At 47.2% G+C, this 6,798-nt stretch overlaps 1 long non-coding RNA gene across 1 annotated transcript in view; it reads right to left on the minus strand.

The window, feature by feature from the left end:
* Window positions 1–3,362: 3,362 nt before the first annotated feature.
* LOC109319288 overlaps window positions 3,363–6,798 on the minus strand; it is an 8,032-nt gene continuing 4,596 nt past the window's right edge. The window contains exon 3 of the long non-coding RNA XR_002103463.1: window positions 3,363–3,375. This is a non-coding gene — a long non-coding RNA (uncharacterized LOC109319288). The remainder of the gene's footprint in view (window positions 3,376–6,798) is intronic.

The following is a 6,798-nucleotide window of genomic DNA, read 5'->3' on the forward strand; positions in this document are numbered from 1 at the left end:
TAAAAATAAACTAGAAGTTTTACTAATATGCCAAGGGTCAAGGACTGTATTATTCAGTTTGAGTGAAGGAAAAACAAATATAACTTCATTGGAATGAGTTAAAAACAATCTGCAGGGCTTGAATGGGGAGCTCATTTCAAGGAGCAGCTAACAGACAGCAGAATTGCAGAACAAGGTGTGTTGTTTTATAGGTAGTGATGTACTGCACTATCTATACCCCCCGTTTCAAAAATTTAGATCCTTCCATGCATGTATGTATTTCTCAGAAAGCTCAATTTGAAAACTTAAGCTAAAACAAATCCACCCAATGGTTTTTTTTTGTGCTTTTACAATGTAAAAGCTACAGTTTTCTCCATCTTGAAGTATTTGGACAGCTCTCAAAACAAGCTTTATGTAATAGTTTTTATTTTGCTGGTTTCCCAGTAATAAAATCTGTATAGGCAATCACTTATTCTCTGGATTATAGTGTACACGTAAGAGGTCTAGTCAGGTGCACAATTAATCCTCTTGTGGCTGACAAGCCCAGGTCTAGAGTGACACAGCTTGTTACAAGTTTCATAGATCCATGTCTTGTCTGAGTTGGAGTCCAATCTACAGCACTCTGCTCTCTTCTTTCTTGCTTTGCTGCCATCCTCTGGATCAAAGCCACTTCATGTTGAGCTGCACCCAACGCAGCAAAATCCAGTGCCGTACAAGCAAAATTCTATCCTATTAATAAACAACAAAGCCAGGGGCCATCAATAGCCTGCCACCTTTTAAAATCAGATATTCTTACGTGTGTGTATATATCTGGTACCAATATTGTTCACATATTGAAGGACTTTTAAACTTAAGTTGATTATTCTCCTGTATGGATGTGGGTTCAGTAGATCTGTTTTTTCCTATCCACAATATACTCTTCAGCATCTTTCCTCCTGCTTCTTTCATGTATATATATCCCTTCAAATTTAGGGGGATGTGTACGGTACTACCTTTTTGAAATTGACCTTTTGGGAAATGTCTGATCTGGCATGCACTGAAATGAGGTGCCAGTAATGGTATAAACCTACAAATGGATTCATCATGCCTCTTGCAGTAGCAGATGACTGTGCAGCAGTGATAAATACTGTAGTCAGTGCTCTCCTTGCAAATGAGTTCTTGAAACAACACATCTTATCCTGCCTGTGCACAAGGGAAAGGTGGGTCTTTGTACCTCTTCCACTTTCCTACACTCAGCAGAATGGGACCTTGCTCCTAGCATTCTTTCAAGGGTTTGCTTTATTAATGAAGGTTTATGAATGAACATCTTTGCGGTTATCTGAATTCTTTAGCAATAGAATCCTGCACTTGATCCATTTTAGTCCTTATCCTACAGTCTTGGAGAGGGAGACAGGGAAATGGTGACTATTCCCATCATACTAGGACTCCAGGCTTCACTTGCCTACTTTGGATACAACATCCCTTCAACTAGATTAGATCAGAAACATTCTGAACACTTTTCTATGTAACAAATTTCAGTGTTAACTCATGATCTGGCCACGAGGGGGTGTCTTGGATTATTGTGTCAAATGCTTCTTTCAATCATATTAAATTAGTAGTAAGAGTAGGTTCTACCCACTGGCCAAAATCATTCAGTGGAAGCTATAAGTAATATTATCCATCCAACCAAGTCAGATTCCTGAACATCAACAAGGATGCATCAGTTTTAAGGCAAAATTAAAAGCCAACTTAAGTTTTAACTTCATCTTGCCAAAGGGAATTCGTGTGACTACTTTAGTTGCAAAGCAAACATAGGAAATTAATTTTAATGTAAGTAGATAGATAAAGGGACTAGAATCCTGCTGAAGCCTAAAGCTGTTGCTGGACATTTCTTCTGTGAGACAGAAAACTTAGCCTGTTTCAGATCATAATTCCATCCATCTTAGTGAAGTTACTCCTGATTTGTAATGCTCTGAGAACAGAATTGGGTTTTCTGCCTTTTAGAAGGCATAGATATACTAGTTTATTTCCTCTCTGCTACTTAACTAGCAGTGGCAGCCAGGTTCTTTGACCAAGTGGCTTGTGTTGTGAGTTGGCTACAGGAAAGGTGGGAGTACTAGTCCTAGTCAATGGGCTTGGTTTTATAGCCCCAATGACCTAATGGATGAGGCACTGGCCTCCTAAGCCAGGGATTGTAGGGTTGAGTCTCATCTGGGATAAAATGTGCATTCAGTTCCCTCTTTGTGTATAGAGTGACTAAATCCAGGATAGCCTATTTTATCATTTTCTTTTGATCTGATCCATTATGTAACCTGGAAGACTTAGCGTATAGTGAAAGGTACAGCATGTTGCCTTTTGTGTCCCAGGTGAGCCCAGAGGATTTGCCAGTTGTAGAATCCAGAATTAGAAAAGGTATTTTGACTAACTTGTTTTGCCTGTACTGATGCAGAATCATTCCCTGCTGTCCATGTCTCACTCTCCTTAAATAATTATTACACTTTTTTCACTTTCTCCAGCATGCCTGAAAGCACTATAAGATGGATGCATAACTGTTTGATCAACATGCTCAGGGTTGCCAACTGTCCATAAATTTATGAATGGTCAGGGAAAAAAAAACAAGGGAAAACAAAGCTACTTGGGAACCATAACTTTGAGAAAGAGAGAGGTTTTTCTGTTTTTTGTTTTTGTTTTTTAAGTATTTTGTTCCTGTAATTTTAACCTGTAATGCTGCCTCTGTGCATATGCTTTTTAAGCATCCTATGACAGACCTTGGAAACAGCTTATCATAAATTCATGCATTCTTCCGTACAGGCTAATTTATCAGGGAACATAATCAACTTCCTGATTTAGGCTCCTACTATCAGTGGTGTATCTTGGCTCCAGTGACCTTTAACATCTACTTGTGATTCCTGCTTCTTCATGTATTCAAGGACAGCAATGATGGCATTTTATCTTCAAACCAGACTAGATGGAGGCTTGTTCAACATTGCAAGACTTAGAGCAAAAACTGTGAAAGAGCTGATTCTGAGAGATTTCTTCTTTATGGATGATGAGGCCTTAGTTGCCCAGAGTGACTCTTTCCTGCAAAATCTCTTGGGCAGATTTTCTACATCATGAAAACACTTTGGGTTGACAATTAGTCTCAAGAAGACTGATCACGTACAAAGGGTTGAAAGAACCAGTGCCTGACATCACTCTGAAGGGTAAATCCGTGGGTGTTGTTGACAGCTTTTGCTACGATCAGCAGGAATCTTGACCTTCAGATGGAACTGCCTAACAGAATCGGAGAAGCAGCTAAGAATTTTGGGCTACTGCAGAAACATGCGTGGAATAACAACAAACAATCATCTAAAGCGACGATGCGAATCTATGAGACTTGTGTGCTGTCATCCCTGCTTTATGGTTCAGAAATGTAGACTACATATGCTAAGCACATCAGGAGACTGAACAACTTCCACAAGGTGTCTGTGTAAGATCCTGAAAATAAAGTGGGAAGACAAAAAGCCAAATATAGAGGCATTGGAGTGGGCAGGACTGACACACTTAGGAACTATTATAAAAAAGAGGAGGTTATGATGGCTCGGCCATGTCAAGAGAATGGGAGGAGACCATATCCCCAAGAACATTTTGTATGGTGGGATTTGAGATGGCTTTAGAAAGCAAGGTTGCCCTCTATAGTGGTAGCATGATATGTGCAAAAATGATATGAAGTCATTCAACATCAATGTAGAAAGATGGGAGGAATGAACAGAATCCCATCCAATCTGGAGGGAATATCTGGCACAGGATGAAGCTCAGCGTGAAGTGACTTTGATCCAGAGGTTGGCAGCAAAGCAAGAAACAAGGAAGTAGCATACTGTAACTTGGACTCCAACTCAGACAACGCATGGATCTGTGAAACTTGTAACAAGCTGCATCACCCTCGAATTGGGCTTGAGAGCCACAAGTGGATTCATCAGGCACCTGACTAGACCTCTTATGTGTACATCATGATTGAGAGGATCAACCATTGCCTAAAATAACTTGCACCTCTCTCTCAAGGAGTTCTGCAACCCTGTATTACCTTAAAGGAAATATTACAAATATTTTCAGTGATCATTAATTTTGTTGTTTACAATAAAGAATTTGTGAAACCAATTAGACATCACAGCTCTTCTTGTGCTGTGAGTTTCATCCCATTCCTAGTCTGTGTTGTCTATACATAACTCAGACCTGCCCTCTGTGAATTGCTCTGTCAGCCCTCTTGGGCTAGGGACAGACGTTACACATAAACTGGTTTAATTGATCAGAAACTGGTTTAAACCTGTAACAGAACAGACATTCAGTGCACATAAACCAGTTTCAAAATGGCTAAAACCAGTTTGTGATAAACCTGTTTGAATGTAGTATCAGACTTAACTGATTTGGCTCAAACCGGTTTATGCATTGTCTGTCCCAGACCCCTTCCTAGTTTAAGTTTAAACCATACTTCTCCAGCATCTCAGCATGCTCTCTGGGCTGGGTGGTGCTCTCTGCTCCACAGCAGGGTTGTCCCTGGCCCTCTGCCTTCCAGCCCAAGCAGGGACTGGCCATGGTGGAGACACTGGTGGACCTGGCCCTGTTAAGGCAATGTGGGCAGGGAGGGAGTTAATTCTTCCTTCCTTCCTTCCCCTCTTCCCCCATCACAGTCTGGGTCAGCCTGTCTGCCAGGGAGCAGAGGGGACGGAGCTGTGGTGGTGGCCCCTGGGGCTGGCAGCCCCTGGCTGCAGGGCAGAAGGGACAGAGGGAAGAATTAACCCTTCTTCCTGCCACCTTCACCTTAACTGGGCCATGCTGGGAGTGGGGGGGTGGGAGCTCTTCGCCCTCCTCCTCCCTCCAGGATGGGTGGGGGGCTCTGTGTGGTGCTGGAAGGAGACTCCTGCTCCTCCTCCCCCTGGGATGGGGAGGGGGACTCTGCAAATCTGCCCAGCCCCTAAGGCGGACTCTTCCCCTTGCTCCTCCCCTCCTGTGGTGCCGCAGGGAGTGGGGTTCTGTTCAGTGCTGGGGGAGGGACTTTTCCCCCTCCTCCTTCTCCTCCTTCCCTCCTCACCCCCTGCCTCTACAGGGCAGGGAGGGAGCACTTTGTCCAGTGCTGGGGAGTATTTTCTCTCCCTCCCCCTGCCTTCATGGGGTGGGGAGGGGGTCTCTGTGTGGCACTTCATGGCCTGGCCTGGCTTAAGCAGGGCTTAGGGAGCAGCTGTGATGGAGCCATGCTGCCGGGGGTGGCCCTGCCCCCACGGCCTGGCCCAGCTCAGCCCATCCAGACCGTGTGGCTGCCTCAGCCTTGGCTGAGCAAGGCTGGTCTGGGCCATGGGGCCAGAGCCACCACAGCTGATGAAGCTCCATCACAGCTGCTCCCTGAACCCCAGCTGAGCCAAGCCAGGCCGGGAAGTGCCACACAGAACCCCTGCCCCATGGGTGTGGGAGGAGGAGAAGGGGGAAGAGCACACCCAGCACTCAACAGAGCGCCCCCTCCCCACTCCACAATGCTGGGGAGGGGGTCTGTGTGGCACTCTCTGGTTCAGCCCCGCTCAGCCAAGTTATGGGGAGCACCTGTGATGGAGCTGCAGCTGATATGGTGGCCCCACCCCTGCAGCCTAGACTGGCCTCGCTCAGTCCCAGCCAAGGCAGCTGCACGGTCTGTCAGCGAGTGCAGCCTGGCCCAGCCCAGTGCATGGCTGGTAACTGCTAGCCAGGCTGGCTCGGAGGTGCCACGTGGGCTCATGCGGCGGTAGCTAGCCTCTGGGCCTGCCAGTGCCTCCACCAGGCTGAAGAGAGCTCCCCCAGCCCTGAGTGGTGTTGCTGGGTGTGGCAGCTTGAGGCGAGGGAAGAAAGCGCTGCCAGTCCAAGCCAGCTTCCCCTCAGCTGCTGCGGTGACTCCCCTTTCCATTCCTGCTGCTTCAGCAGCCAGTGCGGGGTGGGGAGCCTCAGCCCTGCATCTTGTGCCCTGCACTTGGCGCTCCAGGACTGAAGCCTTCCACTTGGGTGCTTTCTGCCTTCAAGAACATCTGGGGATTGCAGCCAGAGCTTGTAGTGGATTTGGGGCTCGCTGCCACTTGTCTGAACTGGCCCAGGAAGCCCACTCCCCTGCCAGCCCTCACTTGGGAGCCAGATACCAGCTAGCAGGACCCCTTGAGGTGGGGGCAGGGACCAGAGTTATTCCCCCTCCCTCTGGCATCTGGCAGAGGGGACAGGAAGGAGCTTATTTTGCCACTCAGAGGCAGTTGGGGTGGGCAGATGCAGCTACAGTCCCTCGGGGGCAGTGGAAGTAGAGGGGAGAATAACCCCCCTCCCTGTCCCCTCTACATCAGGGGCCATGCTGACCCATGCAGCAGCGGGGGGGGGGGGGAGGGGTGTTCCCAGCAGACCCGCCTCAGGTCCCTGCCAGTTGGACAGGGAGGGAGGAATGAAACCCCTCTCTGGCCAGTTCAGCCTAAGCTGGCCACACCCACCGCAGCACAGCTTTCCTGCATGTGAGGATGTGCTCTAGCAACCCTGGCTCCTGGCCTTAGCAAATGTAGGCATGTACCCTCATGTCTGTGCTGTTACAAACTGGTTCAGCCTAGCCAGGTTAAACTAACCTGAAAAGGTTGAACCAATTCAGGCTCTGGCTTTTTGAATATTTGTCCCTAGCCTTCAAGTAACCAAGTCTGTACCTGGTGCAGGATTCTGCCCGTACAGTTCTTAGTACAGAATGAGAGGGGAAGGGAGGGGTGTAGATTCCTACCTCTTTGCATTAGGGTCATGTGTTCTCAAAAAGTCATAGTTTCATAGTTTCTAGGGTCGGAAGGGACCTGAGCAGATCATCTAGTCCGACCCCCT

Source organism: Crocodylus porosus, unplaced genomic scaffold, assembly GCF_001723895.1.
Source record: "Crocodylus porosus isolate Cpor-Errol unplaced genomic scaffold, CroPor_comp1, whole genome shotgun sequence".
Lineage (NCBI taxonomy): Eukaryota > Metazoa > Chordata > Crocodylia > Crocodylidae > Crocodylus > Crocodylus porosus.